General features: G+C 35.8%; 1 protein-coding gene across 2 annotated transcripts in view; it reads left to right on the top strand.

Annotated features, from left to right (window-relative positions):
- The window catches only part of LOC150100038 (sorting nexin-13-like), a 480,335-nt gene that overhangs the window by 398,517 nt on the left and 69,216 nt on the right, over nucleotides 1-12,602 (top strand). The window lies entirely within an intron of this gene.

Genomic DNA, 12,602 nt, shown 5'->3' with positions numbered 1-12,602 from the left:
CTATAGTTTGATATATTTACCATTATACAATAGTGTACAATAGGTTCACAGTCTCTCTAACAATGCTTCTAGGTATACTATAAATGTTGATTGGCCTCTACCACAATCTAGAGTGGTTTCATCTCCCATGGAAGAAACTTATGCAGCTCATACATACATTGTCTGGCATTATAAAAATGTCAAGTAGATGATTTTCACGATTTCTACATTTCCTAGGTTGGAGTATTGTTTTCTATCTTCTAATCCAAAATTCACACTGAACTCATTATCAAAATATTTGTATTGGCATGGAATTCATCAATTTTCTGATATGTACTCTGCAGGGGTGTTCAAGCCACTGTATCACTACAGAATTGATTTTAAGTTTACATTATTATTGATCTCCTATCAACAGTTTTCCTTCAGATTGATCTATTACTTGTGAGCACTTCAATATTGTCATAACTAACATTTTGTGCTTCTAAGGCACTTCTGACTGAATCAATTCACTTAGACCTTGGTCTTCCTCTGGGTCTCTTTCCTTCCATCTTGGCATCAATCACCTGTTTTGCTAACCTTTCTTTGACCATTCTGTTTAAGTGGCCATACCACCCTAATGACCTCTGCTGTATGGAAATGTTCATTCCCTATTCTATTTTCTTGGTTCTCCAAGAAGTGTATGAAAGTTGCACAAGAGAGGAATCAGACATATTGTAATTGGCCATCATCAAAATCTCCATTCTTTTGTATGTTTATACTAAAGTTCATAATAGTTACACTTATGAATTCTGCCTCCGTCATTCAACAGAGACAGATGAACAAATGCCATTATACGGGGTATAAAGCGGGTTTACCCCCCCCCCCCCCAGCTTTATACCCCGTATCTCTAGCACCCTCTTTCACCCAAAACTTCCTTTTTTTTTTGCATCCGGCTCCTACTTCATTCCTATCTTCCGTACGATTTCCCAGAAAAAACATTGTGCGCGTGCTGTTCACACGTAAGCAAATGGCTGTCGGCTACACAATTTATCCGAGGTTGTCGTTAATGGATTTTGATCCTTCGTTATTATGCTCTAACATATATCTTTATAGAGAAACTTCTTACATTATAATTTTTTTACAAAAAAATGACATCTTTCACCTTTAATTAATATTACAAAGTTTGTATTAGTACAATTCTTGAAACAAAAATTGGTATCTTCACTTATTTACAAGCATTTCCCCTTTTAGTTTTTTTCTTTTTCTTGTTAAATTCTGAATGAGATATTTCTTAGTAAAAATAATTTCATTCAAAATTCAACAGAAGACTTAATGGTTAGCAAGCAAGAGGTATATGAGGAGTTCAATAAGCTATTAAGCTACATGTCATTAAGGCAATAAATAATAGGACTCTTGTCATATCACCACATGTCTTCATGAAATGTTCAAAGGAGTTAGCATCAGCCTTGTTCTACCTGTTCAACAAGTCTTTTTTCCTCCATTTTTATATTTTTCAGTAGTCTAAAAATATTTTATTGCCATCATAATATTTATCTTCTATGTTCCTATCATCACCTTCTCATGATTTTTATTTAGCTACTTTTAGCTTTCTGACACTTTTCTCTGTATTCTTTTAAGTGCATCTGCTGGCTTATTTGCCAAGAACTTTCATTATGATTTCCTCTTTCCCAAAACTGTCTCTTTAGTTTCTTGAATGTTTCAGTTTTTCTCTCCCTGAAGAGAACTTCACCACTTCCTTCCTGGTTGAATCATTCAACTTTTTTTTTTTCCTTCAGATTTTGCTGCTGAGAATCCAAGGTTTTCATTCTTGTTTTCAAATGTATTTCATTTTACCTTCAATAATATTATTATATTTGAGTCTACAGTTCATCTGTGAAAGCTGCTGCTTTTTAATTCTTTTTAAAATGTGCACATATCCCTGTATGATACAACAATTAATGTCAGAACATTATTAAAACTGGAAAACCTAAAACTGCTAGAAGAAAAAGAAGAATTTTAAAAATGTAAGTGGATTATAGAAGTATGTCAGAGAGCCATTGGACAGAAGAATATTTTACTCAGGAAAATAAGATAAGACTACATACAGAAGATACAGCAATCAGTAAAAAATCATTTTTGAAATTCAGTAACAGAATTATCCGAGTAAGATTAATCTCGCTGTCATTTAAAGACAAAAGGAAAAAAATCACATATTCAGATACTACAGGTTTATACACCAGATTACTTTTGTCGACGATGAATGTGAGAAATTTTTCTCAAATCCACAAATAGAAATTAATATTACCAATAAAAAAGATGTTGATAGTAATGGGAGACTTTAATGCAAGAAAGGCAGGTATTCTAAACAAGAATAATGAGGAAATGTGAGATTGATGAAAGAGGCAATATAGTTTTTGAATTTTGTAAGACAACAGGACTGTTGTTAAAGATACCAAGCAATTTTATAAGCTAAGTTTTAATCCTCTGACTTATTAAGAAGAATTCTCGTTGATATACATTCCGCTTAAGCAACTGCCACCAGCGTTATGCTGGACATGTGTACTTGTTTACTTTCTAAGAATTATTACTTAGTAACTATCTGGTGACTCACAGTTAATCTATACAGCTTAAGTGAGGCTTAAAATTAATATTAACAAAATTCTTCCTTTAAGACATTCTCTAATTTAATTCTAGTAGTGATGAAAAGATTAAAGTACATGGAATATAAGATAAAAATTGCAAATTTATACATAAAGTGAAGAAGTTTCACTTTTGATTTCAGCTGATGTGCAGGTATTTCTCTTTATTAGTAAGTTTAGTATGTTAGACTCTGAATGAATGATTTCTTTGCAAGATTCCTTCATTCAGGATCTAACACTAAGTAAGTAATGGTCACTTCCAATTTCAAATCCTCTGCACACCCTTGTATCCTGAACCAGCATGATGATATCACTATCACCAAAGACAGTCAATCAAGCTTTTCTTGTGTCTTTTCTCCATGTGAACATGTGCATATCTTTATGTTGAAATGTGTTAGTAATAACTAATCCATGTCCTTAGCAGAAGTCCAGTAAATACTCACTATCATTATTAGCTTGGCCCTTGTCCCCAAATTTCCCAAAATGTTCCTAGTGGGATTCATTTCCTCCTCTGCTGTTCAGAACTCTAACAAGGACCACTTTTCCTTTTCTTTATGTCAGCTGCCTGTTCTAATGACTCAAAAAATTCCTCCACTTCTTCCTTAGAAAAACTTTTTGTGGGACCACAGGCACAAATAAATTGTCCATCTCCCCATTTTGAAACCTGCCCACATAATTCTACTTGAAACTGACTTTCAATCAAGAAGTTTATCTTCATGTTTGGTATTGAATGCTATTGCTACTCCTTCCTTTCCTTGATTATTACCTGATGCAACTTTTTTCAGACAGTCACACACACGAACCTCACCCATAGTGGTCTTATCCAGCTGCTTATATATTTTTCCTTTCCATAAGAAGTGACCAGAATAAATGATGAATTTGAATAATTCAGTTGTATCAGAGAGGAAATGTGGTATAATGAAGTCAAGGGTGTCTGCCAAAATTATGTTCTTGAACAGTGAAGTAATGTCTAATACGATCATGAAGACAGAATCTGTGAAAGTTGAATTTTTTATTAATGTTTTAAAGTGCAGGGAATTTTTAATGAAAGAGGGAGAGTTGCCTATGAAGAGGGAAAGTGATTTGCATCAATGTTTGGTCAGTTTGTAGGTGAGGCTGTCTATGCTGTCAACTATTAGACAAAGAGGGTTATTAGGTTTGTGAAGTTTGGGGACCCCATATGTCCTGGATAGTTTGATGTGAAAGTTTTTAGTAATTTCTTTAAGACAAGATGTAACATTTTTATGACCTTTTTCTTGACCACTAGTATTAATAAATTAAAGACTTAATTCTGTATGTTAGTCAAGTAGATAATAGTTTAATATCCGACGTTTCACTGACTGATATCTGTCAGTATTTTCAAAGGATACACTGGTAAGCAATAGAAAGTAACAAAAACTAGGAAACTGACAGTTCTAAAAATTATATAGTTATCACTGTGCATGATACAATGATATAATACGCGTGTCGCAAGTACAACGTTTTATTTGTTGAGAAATTTATTGTAATTTTCATGAAAGTTCGTTTCTTTTTGGTTAAATGATCTGATTAGAGTTTTCCATATATCTGGTAAGATTAGGCCTTGATTCTTATTTAAGTTACCTGGACGGGTGACGTCTTTAAATTAGCAGCTTCTTTAAATGTTCTGGAATGGTAGTTCTCTTCTATGTAGGACATATGGCTCATATCCCATTCAATATTACGGTTGGCAGAGGCAAAGTGGGAAGAAAGGCCTGTTATATCCTGTCTGTTGTTCCTTACATAGCCTATGTGTTCCTTTTTTCTTGTTTCAAAACTTCTAGATGTCTGTTCGATGTAATTAATGCCACATGAACAGGGTATGCTATAAACTCCAGAGTATTTGTAGAAAGGATGGCTATCTTTCGGTGATCTTATAAACTTTTGAATGGTCTCAATAGGTTTGAGGGGTACTCTGATATTATATGGTTTTAAAAGAAGAGCTAATTTTTTGGATATGGTACTAACAGATGGAATTGTTATAGACTTGATGTATTGGGTTTCATCTCATTGTCTTTGCTGTATATATAGGCTAGCCATAATTACGAATATTACATCCAATAGTAGATGGTATCCATTCACCTACTTACAGACTATCAAAATATCTAGCCAAAATGTTACAAGAACACATTCACAACACGGATTCTTATAGCAAGAACTCCCAACATTTCTTGGAAAAATTAAAAAACATCCATCTCTGAAGATAATATTATGGCTAGCCTGTATGTCACATCTCTGTTCACAAATATCCCAGTTTCAGAAGTCATCGACATCTTAGAAAACCTGTTCCCACCAAACATCACCAAGTTGTTCAAGCATTGCTTAACTTCGAACTATTTTACATGGCAAAAAACATACTACAAACAATTGAATGGATTAGCCATGGGTAGCCCTCTCTCTCTCCTTCTTGTGCCGACCTATTCTTAGAAAACCTGGAAACTCAAATTTTATCCCAAATTACCCCTAAACCAACCACATGGTTTAGGTATGTTGACTTCATCATTTGGAATCACAAAAAAGAGGAACTAATAGATTATCTAAACAAAATTAATTGCGTCCACAACACTATCAAGTTCACTTTGGAACTAGAAAAAGATAATAAACTTCCATTCCTAGACATCCTTATTAAGAACCAAACTGACAATAGCATCAACCTGTCGGTATATAGAAAACGTACTAACACAGAACGCTACCTCCATTTTGACTCATCTCACCACATATCCCAGAAACTCAGCATTATCCATATGCTCAAAAAAAGAGCTATACAGTGTACCACAGACCCTGGCAATTACAAGAAGAATTAATGAAAATATCCAGAGATCTATCCCTAAATGGATTCTTGTAGAGAGCTATCCCTACAAGAATTATCAACACGATTCTCTTCAGTGGCATACAGCAAAGACAACAAGATGAAACCCAATACATCAACTCTATAACAATTCCATTTGTTAGTACCATATCCAAAAAATAGCTCTTCTTCTTCTAAAACCATATAATATCAGAGTAACCTTCAAACCTATTGAGACCATTCAAAAGTTTATAAGATCACCGAAAGATAGCCATCCTTTCTACAAATACTCTGGAGTTTATAGCATACCCTGTTCATGCGGTATTAATTACATCGGACAGACATCTAGAAGGTTTGAAACAAGAAAAAAGGAACACATAGGCTATGTAAGGAACAACAGACAGGATATATCAGGCCTTTCTTCCCACTTTGCCTCTGCCAACCATAATATTGAATGGGATATGAGCCATATGCCTACATAGAAGAGAACTACCATTCCAGAACATTTAAAGAAGCTGCTACAGTCACCCGTTCAACAGGTAACTTAAATAAGAATCAAGGCCTAATCTTACCAGATATATGGAAAACTCTAATCAGATCATTTAACCAAAAAGAAATGAACTTTCTTGAAAATTACAATAAATTTCTCGACAAATAAAACGTTGTACTTGCGGCACGCATATTATATCATTGTATCACGCACATTGATAACTTTATATAATTTTTAGAATTGTCGGTTAGTTTCCTAGTTTTTGTTACTTTCTATTGCTTACCAGTGTATCCTTTGAAAATGCTGACAGATATCAGTCAGTGAAATGTCGGATATTAAACTATTATCTACTTGACTAACATACAGAATTAAGTCTTTAATTTATTATTATGATATTCATCGAGTTCAGAGACTTGTCATGGGAGATATACACTAATGTTTATACACACAAATCATAACTCTCCTTAAACTCATTCATTGTTAGGGCACTCAGAACTAATTCTGGCAGTTCATTCTACTCGTTCACCACTTTCCACCCGAAAAATCTAATCCATACATCCCTACTAACTAGACTCTTATGCAGTTTCCATGGATGACACCTAGTTCTCTGAATATTTGTTATATATTGAAAATTTATTTTTATATAAATTTATTAATTTCCTTTGCATTAATTTTATAAAACCCGTTGAATATCTTATAAGTTATATCTATCATGTCTCTTCTTTTCTACTTATTAACTAAACTTTGCAACCCAGAGATAGTATTCCACACACCTGTCACCAGCTTAGTCACTCATCTCTGAATCCTGTCTACCACCTCCTGATCCCCAAGAAACCTTGGCAACTAGTCAAGATGTGGTCAAATCATATCCTTATAAAGAGAAATGATAATAACTTCTCTACCTTTACTTGTTAGCATGTTTTTCAACATCCAAATAATTCTTTAAGTTATTTTACCAACTTTTGCAATATTCCCTATGAACTTCAACTGTCATAGGGCAACTATAATCAGTCCCATGAATTTCGTGCAACCCATTACCATCAGTGTGATACAGAGTATTTAACTTTTTCAATCTGAAGTGCATAATCTTAAATTTGGCAACATTAAATTGACAATCATTATTCATTGCCCACAATGCCAATTTATTTAAGGTGATATTACAAAAGGTGATGTAGATATCCTACAGGATATCTACATCACCTTTTGTACAACTATTGCCCTTATCAGTTTTGCATCATTGGCAAGCCACTGAATCTTTTAACCTTTAAATCTTTTCCTATATCATTGATATACAAATTAAAGAGTAGTGGGCCCTAGTGCAGAGCCCTAAGATACTCCACTAGTCACCCTCAGTCTCCTGGATTCCATATACTACTCTCTGGTGTCTGTCTGTCAGCCACCCATCTATCCATGCTACTAGCTTCATATCCATTCCCATTTGCTCCCACTTTTGTAATAGTTTACCATGTGGTGTTTTGTCAAATGCCTTTGCAAAGTCTAGCAAGTATTGCAGTGTAGACATTTCCCTTATCTAATTCAGCTGTCACTCTGTTACAAAATCTCGGAAAATTAAGGTAGAACCTACCTTTGCAGTCCGTCACAGAGAATTGTATTCTTATCCACCCATTCCTGGATTTTGCCTTTAACCATTTTACCAATACTTTAAGAACACTCCTGTTATATTAACTAGTCTGTAGTTTGCTACTTCTGTTTTGGAGCCCCCTTTATGTAAAAGAACTATCTTACCCTCTTTCCACTCCCTTGAAACCTTGACAGAGCTGAGACTTAGATTGGACAACTTCATCAGTTCCCTTGCACATTCACTGTAGTGCACAGGCTAACATGCCATCCAGTCCCACTGCTGTACTCACATTGTTATTTTTTTAATTTGCTGAACAGCTGATGTTCGTCGAACTCAATTTTGACATCTGTTACATCAGCAACTGCAAAATCTCCACCTGGAAGATATACTTTTGCAAAAATTATCACTCAGCAACTCAACTATGTCTTTTCTCCTCTGTCATTTTCCTACTCAGCATTGATTAAAGTTATTCTGTTATTGTCATTTTTCCTCTTTCTTGCTACATAATGAAAAAGCTCCTTTGGATTTACTTTGGCCTGCTTAGCTAATTTTCTCTCATAATCTTATTTGGCCTTTACCATACTAGTCATCTTTCTTGCTTGCACTTTTTATTGCTCATGATTATTCTGATCACTTTTTTTTTTTAATTTTATATTCCCTCCACAGTGTTTATTTATTTTTATCTCTAATCATCCACTTAATCCCCTCTTGGTTTATCTTCCTGATTTTAGGTATGCAACCTGATACTCCTCTCAAACAATCTCTGACCACTTCTCATGCACCTGACATTCTTTCCTTGTAGCTATTCAAGGAAAGAATGTCAGTAGTGCATTCTTTCCTTGTAGCTTTCAAACCATGGCACTGCTCCAAGATGCCTCATAAGTCTGTCATAATTACCAGCTTTATAGTTCAACTTAAACCCTTTTTTGACAGAGAATTCCACATGTTTAGCAACTTCCCAGAACAAGACTACATGGTCATTCTCCCCAATTGGGGACAGAGTATCTACCTTGGTTATGGATATAGCTTCTGTGGCTATTATCAGATCCAATACTCTTAAAACCCCTTGTGCCTTCTACGACATATTGTTTCATGTAATTATCCCTTAGTAACTGTATAAATCCTACTTCCATCTTGCCATTTCCCCTTTCCTCTCCATAGTCTATGTCCCCATAGTTGAAGGCTTCCATAGCAATTATAAATTAAAGTGCCAAGAAATTATATTCTTGGTTTTAATCCTTTATCCAAGTAAGCAAAATAATGCTTTATGCATGAAGTATCTTCACGACTGAGCTACTTGTATATAGAGGCTAATAACTTTGCATCAGCTGCCTTAGTATGTATCCTATAATGCAAAGCACACACACTCTTTCAGATGCATATAATGCTATGCATAATGGGAATGGCTACCAACCAGACCAGTTTTGATCCTTTATTGAGATCTCATCAGTGGGAACAAGACCAGAAGAAGAAGATACCAAGGTTGAAGTAATGCAGAAGTCATATATTCTCCTATACAAGGAGTCAAAAGTTGTCATACCTTATTAATAAAATACTTTGGATGAGTGATAGATATTGAAAGTTCTATAAATTAAAGATGCCAAGAAATTATATTCTTGGGTTTAATCCTTTATCCAAGTACAAAACAATGTTTTGAGTGTGAAATAACTTCATAATCGAGCTACTTGTATATAGTGGCTAATGACTTCACATTGATTGCCTTAGTATGTATCCCATAATGCAAAGCACACACACACACACACACACTGTTCTACCGTCCATCACCACAACCACTAGCATTTCCACAGAAAATCACAAACATCTATGCCCACGACAGGATTCGAACCCGCAGCCTTTTGACTGGAGAGCGGATACACTAACCACTCGGCCAACCAGGCCAGCTACTATAAATTACTATAAATTAAAGATGTCAAGAAATTATATTCTTTGTTTTAATCTTTTATCTAAGTAAGCTAAACAATGTTTTGTGTGTGAAGTATCTTCACAACTGAGCTACTTGTACTTTTACTTCTACTTTGGTTCCTCTTCCAGGTCTGGCTCCATCAATAAAGGTTGAAACTGGTCTGGGTATTATGTATATCTTTATACACATCCTTAAAACCACTTTGAAAGGATGTCATTTCCAAACCATAGGAAAGATTCAGGAAAATGCAATAAGAGAACTGTGTGGCATTCCAGAAAGCATTTCAACAATGGAAGAATTGTTGGAAACGGTGTATTGGCAGTAGAGGAGACTACTTTGAAGGAGACTGTGCTTAAAATGTTGTAAAATGAGCAATAAAGCCATCAAATTCCTGAACGTGTATCCTCAAGGGGTATACAGGATATGATAGTACTACATGAAAAACTTGCATCAGTACTAACTTCCCAACAGATTGATTTCCTCCAAATCAATCTGTTACCTGTCAAGACTGCAACATTATCAGATCTTATTATTGTCTTCTAAGGCACTTTTTACTGTATCAATCCACCTACAGCTTGGTTTTCCCTCTGGGTCTGTTTCTTGTCAACCTGGCAAAGAACACCTGTTTTGCTAATATTTCCTCTCCCAGTCTGTTTAAGTGACCATGCCACCTGAGATTAGCTCTGCTAACACATTCCTGGATGATAACAAATCCAAGTTCAAAGGGAGACTGTTGTTTTCCTTTCCCAAGGTGAACTCAATCCTTGGGTGCTGATAGTTTAAGTGTGTTGAGACATTTTGCAATGCATCCAGGCTATGACCAAATAGCGAACACATCATCCACTTAGCATAGCCAAATAGTGAATTTATGTGGGGCAGAGTTTAAGGCTTTTTCTTCCAAAGTCTCCATAAAGAAGTTGGCCAGGGGTTGGAGAACCCATGACTGTCCCCTCTATCTGGTTGTAGAATTTTCCTTGCCAAATGAAATATCCTGAGTTCATGTTGAACTGAAATAGGGCTGAGATATTGGTAGGAAATTTGGCTTGGATGAGGTCTGAGGTATCTTTGAGTGGGACATTGGTGAATAAGGAAAAGACATCATAACTGACCATTATGTCAGTGTGTTGGAGTGAGAGGGTTTTCTATACTGGCTTTAAAGTGGGCTGGGTTTTTGTGTGGTGTGTTGCCAGTGTATTGTGTAAGTACTTTGGCTAAATGTTTGGCTAATTTGTATGCCATCCATAATGAATGTAATGGTACATTCGTCTTGTGGATTTTTGTTAGTCTATATATTCAGGTGAGACAAGTCTAAAGTTAAAAGGTTTTTAGTATGTTAGAAGTAATCTTAAGACGATTACCTCTTGACCTTCCACAGGTCAAGAGGTAATCGTCTTAAGATTACCTCTTGGCCTGTGGAAGTGTTCTGATTTGGGAGCTGGTGGGATCATATTGTATAGGGAAGTAGGTAGACTGATCTAAAAGTAGTGGAAAGCTTACTTCCCAAACCTCAACAAATTTGGGTGCATGTGCCTACTCCAAATTTGGGAAGCTTGCATTCTATGAACATCAGCCCAGTGGCCAAGACAACCCAATTTAGCCTGCTAGGGGGCACCTTTAGGACTCTAGGACCAACTTTGTTTACCTTTCTTCCGCCTCATTTACTTAATATTAGTGCCAATGTGCACATATCATTGTTCTATAATCCCTGCATATGGCAGTGTAAATTGCCGAAATATAGGAAAGAATTGATTAAAGTTTTTAATTAGTATTCTAGTATATGTTGTCATTTCCTGAAAAAAAATTAAAGGCTATCTATAAGCAATGTGTAAGTTTATCTACAAGAATTACTATCCTCCATGGAGAATCCATTGCACAGGCCCTTTAATACAGCAAGTTAAAGCTGAAGATTTGAAGACAACTAAATCGATTAGCCTTCTAAAATGCTGCTGGGATAATAATGTGATCCCGAACTGTGTAAAATTAAAACACCGGTTAACGTCACTGAAGGCTCTCCACATAAACAGCTGCACTAGCTTTGCTCTTCTATGGGAGCAGATTATCGCCACCCATTTTTCTCTTAGCTGACACCAACGAGGCTATTTGTGCTCTAGAAGAAGTGCCTGCTGCTATGCTGAACATTGACCTTTGGATGATCCTATCTGACGTCTTGAATGCTACAGCAGAAAAAGAATTTAAAAGAATATGATGTCAGCACATTAAAAAATTCGAAAGTTTAAAAAAGAACTCGGCTTCCAAATCTCAACTACCTCTCAACACAGTGATAAACCTGTCATCCCTTAGCCTGAAGCAATCAGCACACTTTTGCATGGCCACAACTCTGCTGTACCACCAAAAAAGATCATTCTGAAGAAATAATGATAAAGGTAGAATGTGGTATTCGCAACCTTCCCAACCATATTGCTAACAAAATCAGACTGGATGTAGCCAGTGTTCTTACCTATGCCAAACCACCAAAAAGCAATCTGTCAAAAGAACAATTCAAACCCTGCAAGAAATGAAAAACAACAGTAAAATAATAATTACTAAAGCAGATAAGAGAAATGCCACTGTGTTTCTAAACTAAACCGACTATGCAGGTAAGCTTGCTTCTTTACTTTTACATCAGTCTACCTACATCCCTATAGAATATGATCCCACCAGCTCCCAAGACCAGCCACTTCCTCTAGACCTACCTGAAGTATACCAGGTCCCTTGCAGTTGCAAACTGTCCTACTATGGCCAAACAGGCAGGACAGACAATATCAGGATATCGGAACACAAGGACTACATCTGGTTCCACCATTACGGTCACTCAGGACTTGCTGACACCATGCATTGCACATAATACTCTAGAAGAAGACCACTTTATTACATTGCACCACAACAAGTACAAGTATGAAAGATTATTCCTTGAATCACCTCAGCCCTGAAAAAACTTCCCAAAGCTCAACAAAGTTGGGTACATGAAACTTCCCCAAATTGGGAAGCTTTGATTCTAAGACTATCAGTCCAGCAGCCAAGACAACGCAATTTAGACCATTAGGGGCACCTTTAGGACTCTAGGACTGAATTCAGTTGCCTTTCTTCAGCCTCATTTGCCTAGTGTTAGTGCCTGCATGCACATATCATTGTTTTGTGATCACTGAAGATGACCTAAATTAAAGATATTAGTTAATATTCTAGTATATATATTGTCATTTCCT

Source organism: Typopeltis vanoorti, chromosome 13 (genome assembly GCF_054136105.1).
Source record: "Typopeltis vanoorti isolate ZY-2024b chromosome 13, IOZ_Tvanoo_1.0, whole genome shotgun sequence".
In the NCBI taxonomy this organism is placed as follows: domain Eukaryota; kingdom Metazoa; phylum Arthropoda; class Arachnida; order Uropygi; family Thelyphonidae; genus Typopeltis; species Typopeltis vanoorti.
The sequence above is the reverse complement of the archived record's forward strand: the minus strand, read 5'-3'. Positions and strand labels throughout refer to the sequence as shown.